Source organism: Anopheles gambiae, chromosome 2 (assembly GCF_943734735.2).
Source record: "Anopheles gambiae chromosome 2, idAnoGambNW_F1_1, whole genome shotgun sequence".
NCBI classification, from domain to species: domain Eukaryota; kingdom Metazoa; phylum Arthropoda; class Insecta; order Diptera; family Culicidae; genus Anopheles; species Anopheles gambiae.
In genome coordinates this window covers 55,514,028-55,523,951 of record NC_064601.1, presented here as the reverse complement: position 1 = coordinate 55,523,951, position 9,924 = coordinate 55,514,028, and the positions used below count along the sequence as shown (strand labels likewise).

The 9,924-nt window shown below is 38.8% G+C and overlaps 1 long non-coding RNA gene across 1 annotated transcript; it reads left to right on the top strand.

Moving 5' to 3' along the window:
* Window positions 1–5,179: 5,179 nt before the first annotated feature.
* Window positions 5,180–7,198, top strand: LOC133391714 (uncharacterized). The gene is made up of 2 exons (XR_009765174.1): window positions 5,180–6,357; window positions 6,436–7,198. It is a non-coding gene; the product is annotated as an uncharacterized LOC133391714 (long non-coding RNA).
* Window positions 7,199–9,924: the final 2,726 nt, after the last annotated feature.

Below are 9,924 nucleotides of genomic sequence, written 5' to 3'. Positions count from 1 at the left end.
GCTTACGTCACTGACTAGGAAACCCTCAATTTGTCCCAGAAGGGGTGGGGGGGGGGGGGGTCGGTGGTGCTGTGGGAAGGGTGTGAGAAATAAGCCGAGAAAAGGGCAACAATACCTCCCGTTCATACACCGAGTGTTTGTATGAATGGATGGAAATTATGTCTACAAATTACCGTTTGCGTCTGACAATTTCTTGACCGGAAGTGAGCATCACATACGCAAAGCTATCACAACATACACACATAAGTTTGGTTCGTTCACACTGCGACCCACATAATAATGTAGCAATTCTTCAAGGGAGAGCTTCTAATGAAAGGAAATCACAGCAGGACCGAAGCAGCAGGGTCGCCACAGGAGTTAAACGCCGAACGGTTTTTGCGGTACAGAGCGGTGGCAGCACCACGGCCACAGTACGCCACCCGTTGGTGAGAGAGTTGGTGATTTTGATTGCAAATGTTGTTGCCTACACGGGTTGCTGAATGCGGCGAGTCTCTCATACATTATTCACCACAAAACGGATGTGCTGCTACACATCCATCGAGCCATTAAGTAATGGTGGTCTGAAGATGGATGTTAAACGTATTGTGGTTTAATAATAGTTGGATTTCGATCAGTCATTAGAAGAGTTTATGTAATGGAATGTTTAGGACATTATCTCTCACCGTTGGCAAGTTTGGAGTTGTACACTAATTTTAGACAGCAATAAGCATGTAGATACCATATACCCCTATGAATGATGTGGCCCCTACCGCGTACGGAGGCCCTCGATGAGACTGCTGTACGCATTGCTGTATGTGCATGACTTATCATTCACGGAACCCCAAAATTGACGGGGCCCCGGTGCCGCTCACTCCGGTTACCGTTGAATTCTCCACTGGCCGTCTGAATGGAGGTGTCCCAGTCTCTTTTCGATTCCCATCCGGACTGTCCGATAGGCTGCGTACACCCAAATTTTCCAAAATAATGGCAGTTTGCTACTCCGAAGAGTAAAAAGTTTTTTTGCAATACTTATTTTTAGTCACAGATTTGTCTAAATTATATCGTCCTTATATGGTCTTCTTGAATTACTTACTTACTTATCCGGCGCTACAACCGCTTTGCGGTCTTGGCCTGCCTCAGGAGTGTCCGAAACCGCTCACGGTCTCGCGCCTTCGTCTGCCAGTCAATACTTTTGAATACACAATAAAATAATTATCCTTAACTCATACCAAGGTGTCGTGTTTCATCAAGATTTTTTTAATTTAGCATTGTAGAGATCGACATTAACGATGATGGACAAATGGGAGATGATCGATCCTTGCAATCGCCAAACATGACACGATTACAAATGTGAGTTTACAGCACGCGTGCGACTGCGTGGACTACTTCACTTGGTATCATTTTAAACCGCAGCGATATGATGGGATTATACATATCCGATGATTGATCGGTTTGCCATGATTGAAAAAAGGAAAGAGTTGAAGGGGGATTACCAATAATGGTCCTGCTTGAATAACATAAATAAACCTCGCGGTTTAATTTACAGAATTATCGTAGTTGGTGATTAAACGTGACCGAGCCATAGTGGCCATCGATCATCCTCAAAAATAATCTTTATTGTAATTTCCTAAATGGTTCGAAAGAGGTGACGAATTCAAGGAGGATAGATGATGAAGCAGTGTAGAGCAGCTGGATTGTCACTGGATCTTTCATAAGGGTATCTAAAATACTCTAGGACCCAATAGAATGGATTCAATAGTAGAGTTGCTGAGGGCGGTGTCTATTGAGATCCTTCCGGCCCACTTTTGTATTTACGCGTTTGTTCAACACACTTGAATCCACTGTTCTGGATTGAAGATCGTTCGTCGTATGGCTTTTGCAACAGAATTGGGAAAATTTGTGAAGAGATAACAGTAGCTATGACAATTCAATTTCAACACATTCAGGCTACATAAAGACACACACACACTCACACACAATTCGGCGGTTCACGTACGTCCCTTTTACCTTTGATAAGCCGGTTTTGCTGGGAGGAGTACCTTTCTGCGCCTATATTTCGCTCACATTTTGTGTGACTTTCGACCGACAGTCTTATTGAATTGTTCTCAACTTTTGTTGTTGTGGTACCGCTTTGTGCCACTGCCATTTGCCGCCCTTCGCCCTTTTTTCGGCAAAGCTGTCACTGGAGCTGAACAGAAGCGCTTCAAAAACTAGATCGTTTTGCAAACCCAACATTACACTTTTCGGTGCATTTGGCCGGTCTGTCGGCAGCTTTCGTTTGTTGTACTGCAGTTTTCGTCACACACACACACACACACACACACACACACACACACACACACACACACACACACACACGATACAAAAGATCGTTTCCCAAAAAGGCAACGTCATTATGGGGTGTAGGGAAAACTGGGTTTCGACAAAGAAACACACAAACCAGCCCATTGGAACCGCCTTTTTGGCAGACGGCACGGCCCGTGAGCACTGGTTTCGGGTTGACTTTGCTGAAGTGTTGTTTATGGGCAACATCTTCATAACTTTTCCAGTATGGTCATGAGCCCAGCGAACGGTTCTAGCGTTGTTCAGGTTGAGGGTGTTACCTTTTGTGCTGGGAGCTGTTTGTTTGCTGCATGCCGATTAGCCGTAGATAACAAGCATTGCCTGCCGCTGGCCGTGCGTCTTTGATGTGGTTCACCGTTGACATGGTACTTAAAGTCATGCTGGGCAATTTTTTTTAACGAATATACCGAGAAATTATTGCAATTTATTTTATTGTATTAGAAATGGGAAACGAGTCGATCAGATGAATGTTTTACAGACGCATAAAACAAATGATTTCATAGATAAAACGCAGATCTCAGATCCAATTCAAAATCCCATAGAGTTGCTAAAAAAATTGATGATACACTCAACGTTTTCGAAATGTTGAGGTGTCCCTCAGGGTTGTGTGCTAAGTCCACTTCTGTTTTCTTTGTTCATCAATGATGTCTGTAATGTTTTACCTCCTGATGGTCATCTCCTTTATGCGGATGATATCAAAATCTTTTTACCTGTGTCCTCTTCTTCTGATTGTATGAGTCTTCAGCATTACCTTAATGCATTTGTTCATTGGTGTTCATCCAACTTACTTCGCTTGTGCCCTGATAAATGTTCTGTTATTTCTTTCTCTCACTCTCTTTCTCCTATTTCATTTAACTATACTCTCTCTAACTCGTCTCTCTCTCGTGTTTTGTCCATCCGTGACCTTGGTATTATACTCGACAGTCGTCTTAACTTTAAACTGCAGCTTGATGAGGTTCTACTAAAAGCTAATCGAACTCTTGGGTTTATTTTACGTTTTACCTCTATTTTTAGAGATCAAAGCTTCTTAAGAAACCTTTATTGTGCTCTGGTAAGGCCTCTTCTTGAATATGCTAGCATCATCTGGAATCCTCCTACTATTGATGGCTGTTCGAGAATTGAAAGCATTCAGCGCCTTTTTACCAGGGTTGCTTTTCGTCGTTTGTTCGGTGCTGCCTCACTACCTCCCTATGAAACGCGATTGCAGTTATTCAATCTTCACTCTTTAAGCTTCCGCCGCCAAGTGTCTCAGGCATGTTTTATTGGTGGCTTATTACTTTCTGATACTGATGCTCCTGATTTACTCTCGTCCATCTCGTTGTATGTTCCCTCTCGTTCCCTTCGTCCTCGTGATCCTTTGTCAATTGAAACACGTCATACTCTCTATACTTTCAATGATCCTATTCTATCCTGTTTCAGGTTGTTTAACCACTTTTACTATCTCTTTGATTTCGACTCCTCTCTCAACTCTTTCCGTAACCGTATTTTTTCTTCTAATTCTCTTTAATTATTCTTCTAAGTTTCATTAAGTTTTGATAGTCTCTACGCTCTACCTTTGTTTTTTTTCTCTAATTTTTTTGCTAGGTCTAGACTAGTTTAGTTAGGCTTAGTTTTTCATGAATTATTTTGTTTATTTGTTAGGGTTTATTTAGTTTTAAGTCTGCCTTATTTAGCCTTGATGGCGGATATTGTATTAATAAATGAAATGAAATGAAATGAAATGAAATCATTTGCCAATATCTTGGGCAGTTTTTAGGCCAGACTTAAAAATTTGATGACATTCGTTACATTATTTTTCTGCACATCAATTTGGGGCTGTAAAGCGGAAAATTTTCATAAATCGTCAGTCATAATTTTGGACAAATTGTTATAAAACACGAAAATTCTAAGCCAAACAATTTATGGTTTGATCTGTGATTAAATTGGGCAAAACTACCACCTTAGAGGTCATATTTTAGTGTTCTTAGCCATAGGATCTTGTGTTCTGTACCTAAGCCGTACGCTCAGAGCATATTTTGATTTGCGAAACAAACAAACAAAATTCGATTTGCGAAATTTGTTTGATTGCGAAACATCAGCTTATAGACAAGATGTGCATTGGAAAAAAATCATCAGAATATGGTATAAACTTTTGCTTAAAAGCTTATTTTTAATGAAAAATTAATGATGAAACATATTAATTTTTACAGGCAGCACAAGTTATCTGAATATGAAAATTCCATACATCACCATCAATTTAGTAAGATTTCTCAACTTAATTAGATTTTTATGGTTTTAGACCAGCGGTCAGCAATTTTTTTGGTTTTGGGCAATATTTAAGGACTGAACTAGAGCCGCGGATGCAGATATTGGCGATATTGTGGTTTATCTGTACTTATATCATCCAAAATCATGAAAATTGGTAATTCCTAAAAGTAAAAACTAAATTTAAAGATTATCACTTAAAGACCAGCAACAGAGTGCGCAAACGTGTGACCAGTAAAAACGACAAAGTAAGAGTTAAAACGCATGCCGTAAAAAAATATTAGGGATATTCTGAGGATGGTACAAAAGTGTTAATGGCTGAAACATAATCGACATACACGAACATTTAGTAACTATCAACGAATGCTTTACAAACTAGTCATGTCACGTCAAGGAATTCCTTATGATTCTTGATTCCTTACGAAAACAACTCTTTGACAATCTTTGTGCTCGTAAATAAAGCAATAAGATTTTTTTGCATACTCGTTTTTGTTTTCAAATACTCAGCTCATTGTCATGCAGAAATAATGTGTTAGTGTTACATACTGGAAAAAATGTAACTTGAGTTCGACCATATTGATTAGTCCGTCCGTCCATCCATATTATGATAATCAAAGCTATAAGAGTTTGACGGTATGAAATGTCATAGTAAAAGATGTTCAGTAAATTTTATAAGAATAGGTGGTATGGCATTGGAAACATAAACCCGGCCCGTAAAAGGATTTGGCTGAATTTTAAAGATACCGAAATAACCGAAACATTCACGGCTGCACCTTAAAGCAGTGGTTGAAACTTCACGCAATTCCATGCCATTTTCTCTTTGCACTACTTGTGTAAATCCTGTTTATTTAAAGAAAATTCATTTACTGGGAATGCTTTTCGTTACCATCTCCAGTGTACAGCCCCCATCCTGGTGACTCTCATTGGCCAGCGAACATTACAAGGATTCCAGCGAAAAACATCGCCGATTACGTTACCACTTCCAGTTGTAGACTCTCGTATTTGTAGACGAAAAGGTAAACGGCAGGATTTATTTCAAATGCCAGACTGTCTGACGCTGCCGCTTTCGTTTCGCATATATTGCTTTGGCTCTTCCTTACTGCGTTTGGTTAGTTTTTATCTTCCTTGCTCCAGCCACCTTCACCCAAGACAATGATCGACCGAAAGCATAATCGACACGTCCTTTGCAGCTTGAACCCATCTATTTTACTTGCTGTCCATTTGCCGTCTCTCGTCTCCGTCCTACATCAAACGAGATTGTCCTGGGACACAATGGATCCTTGGCAGTCTCTCGTCCTTGCGCACGCTGCGGTCCTTACGATCATCGAAAACCGCATCGTGAATGCAACAGGCCGACGGCAAATTGATCGGTCCGTTTTGGGTTGGTGCTTCTTTTTCTTTACATTTATTATCCTTAAACGATGCCCAGAGGAGCAGTGCGGCAACACTTACGCGAACGGTCGGTCCAGGCAGGGAAAAGCGACATCATTTCCACCGCGTTCCACCGGTGCTACCCACAATGAGGCTGCGGTGTTGAAGTGGTTCGCACCTTTCAGTTTCATATCGGTGCCGGGGGTTTTTCAGAGCAAAGGTTTGTTGAGTTGTTCGTCTCGCTTGGACACACATTATAACGATTGTTTTCCAACTGGCCATAGCATACCCTCCCCATGTGTGCGGTGCGCCATCCTTCATAGCGAAGGAATTGAGTTGTGCCCGCCATTCGCCACGGATTATCTACGGTTGGTTCGTGAGGGAGTCAAAATCCGTAGCTAATGCAGCGTAGCGGCAAAGGTGAGTTAATTAACATGACATTGCCACCCGATAATCCTCCTAACTTCTGTGATCCTTTTTCTTCTGTTGGCTTTACAGTTTCTCTCATCTTTTGCCGGTATCGGGGGAAAATAGGGCGGTTTAAAATGGCCCTTCAGAGCAGTGGACATTCATTCATTCCATTGATCCGGCACTGAAAGAGGAATCACAAAAAAAAATCAACTCCTAATCCGTGCCTCAGGGCAGGGGCGATTGGAAGAACCAGCAATGCAGGAGGAATGTTACGGAAAGTGCATTGATTTGGGGAATTTCAACGTCAAAACCATTTCACACCTTTTCAGTGGCTGTCTCACTCTTGATGGCGAATGAAATGATCCGGAATAGGATTAACCATTTTGGCAAACCAAACAAAAATCTTAATCCCTTCGTCGATCTACCTACCGTCGGGGGAAAGAGTGTTGCTTGTGCAAAACTGATCGAAACTTTGCACGTTGCCTGCCACGCACCCAAAAGTTTCATTTTTGGTTACGGTTCAATGGGAATGGTTGTGAAAGGAGTTATGCTAATATTTGTTTCAATTTGTCCCTTACTCGTGCCATGCTTGGTTTCGGATGAAGTAAGAAATTCAATCGGTACCCATGCTAGAAGCCACAAAGCACATGGCGATGAGATCAATTAACATGTCACACAGGAGTTGATTTGGGACGAAATTCATTCATTGTTCGGTGCAAAATAATGTATGAATTAAATGCGTCGCATGGTGTAGAGCAGGAGTCTCCAAACTACGGTCCTTGAGAGCCTATAATGCGACTCGCGATGATTTTGCAAAGAATAACAAAAAATCTATTATTTTAATAATTTACATTTAAAAACATCATTTTTATTTTCAAAGACAGAAAATAATAGAAAACTGTAGAAATTAGATGATGATGATGATGGTCCCTCCACTTTCCCCTTCAAAGGTTCGAGAAGGACGAAATTATCTTAAAGATATTTAGGTATAAAAATGAAAGTAATATTTCTACATAACACTCGAGTGGATGATTGAATGTTTTCGACCCACTAATGAATCCGATAAGGTGCCGCTAAGTCCTATCATCTTACAACCAGTGGGTCTAAACCCCAAAGTCCACTATACGCGCGCGTGTCTCGAATCTTTGAAGACTCACATTATTTTTTTTTAATTTTATTCTAACTTATCTTATTTTTTCATAATAGCTGTTAAACAAAAACAAATTAAAAAATGCACCATCATCATCAAGTAGATAAATGCGGTTATGATTAAATACTATTACACAATACAAACAAGCAAGCACTTCTAGAAGTATACATTCTACATTACACTATACTACTATACTAAAACACTTCACGACCACATTACTAAATAACCTGCTTCACATACAGTGCACATTCCTTTTTGAAATTTCCCAGACTTGTGGCGTTAACAACTTTTCTTGGCATCGAATTATACATTCGAATTCCCTTATAGTATAAGGAGTTCTGTGCTTTTAATGAAAGGTAGCTTGGTGTTCTCGGTTCATTTGATCTACGAGTAGGGTAACGATGGACATCCGTTCCTAGAACTATTTGTTCCCCGAGATATCTTGGTAACATTCCATTCAATATTTTATGTATGAAAATCATTGTTTGATATATTATTCTTTGTTTTACTGACATCCATTGCAGGATGTCAAGCATAACGTTAGAAGAAGTTCTTGAACCAAGACCCAAAATCACCCTCATAATTTTGTTTTGGATACGTTGTAATCTTTGTATCTGTGTTTTATTGCCAAGAAAAAGAATAGAAGCACAAAAATCCAAATGTGGTGAAATAAGCGATGTGTAAAGTTGCAGTTTACCAAAAAAGTTTAAATCTTTGCTAAGCCTGCTAATGACACCACTTTTTTTTGCTACTTTCGCTATGACATTATCTATGTGGGGCCCAAACGTTAATTTATTGTCAATTATAACCCCTAAATATTTTATTTCAGAAGTATTGTCTATTTGTTCTTGATTTATTGAAATACACAGCTGTTCTTGATTATTTTTGTTTGATATGATCATGTATTTGGTTTTATTAATGTTTAGAGCCAGTTTTTTTATATTTTAGCCAGCCATCTAAAACATTAAGTTCTAGATTTAATAGAGTCTCTGCTTGTTTTAAATTAGGTTTTGCGATGAATAATACTGTATCATCGGCAAACAGATTTACTTCACAATAATGCAATATTTTCTTTATGTCGTTAATATACATGATAAACAAGATTGGCCCTAAAACACTTCCTTGTGGAACTCCCAGGGTGTTTTCTAGTGGATCTGAAGAACTATTTAAAAAAGAGGTAATTTGCGTTCTTCCATCGAGATAATCTGTAAACCATTTTAGAGGAACTCCTTGAATACCAAAAGATTGCAGGGTGTCCAATAATAAAGGTCTCGCTATAGTTTCGAACGCACGTTTGAGATCCAAAAACACTGCAAGCACCTCATATTTTTGTTCTATAAAACCTTTCCATTTAGACAATACAAGATTAAGTGCAGTTTCACAGGAATGTCCTTCTCTGTATCCAGATTGTTCTGGTATCAATAAGCCATGAGTGGAAAGATGATTCATTAGCTGCTCTTTTACTACCAATTCTAATATTTTTTCAAATATATGCAAGATATTAATCGGCCGAAATTCTTCTGCCTTAATAGTACCAGGAACTTTTGGAATAGGAATTATTTTGGATACCTTCCACACTTTTGGAAATATACCAGTTACCAAAGATTCGTTAATTATTGATAAAAGCTGTCCTCCAATGATATCAAAACTATCCTTAATCACTCTTGAATTTATTCGGTACATCGACACACTATGTTCTTATTAAAACAAGATTTAAACGTTCTCATTAGCTAAAGGTGGTGTCAAAATGAGCCCCAACAAGATTATTGGGAATAAGAATAAGATCAATAAGAAAATGATTGCAGAGTTTAATGTTACTCATTTTTCGTGTATGATTAAATTCTTGATTTTTAGATGTATGCTTCAAACCAAAAATAATGTCCACTGTTTGTATAATATGTGATCTAAATTAAATAACCAACAACGTGTTTGTGTTTCAACCCAGGAGTTGTTATCTATATTTATTTATCAATTATTTTTGGATTTTGTGGATCTTTTTCATCCTATATGAAACTGTTAGGTGTGATATTGTCTACAGGTTTTAGTGAATGTCAGTATGATATTTTCATATACACTCGACTTGGATATTCGGCGTTTTGCGTTCGATCGCTACTTGCGTTTCAACGGCGTCCGATCGAATCTGATTTCTGAACATTGAAGATATCTCAGATCTAGGATAATAAAAGTATAGATTGGATCCACGAATATTTTTTATTCTAAGTGATTGTTTTGGTGACATGTGATCGCTGTATACATATAACGTTTTGCAGGGTAAAAAAACAACTATAAAAAATTTGGTTATAAAATAGTGATAAACACACAACAATTCAACAAATTTTAACAGAATCAATATCCAGGTAAATGATGATGATGATGACCCCTACAAAGAATTGAGATGTTCTAGGTATCTTGCAATAATTTGATAA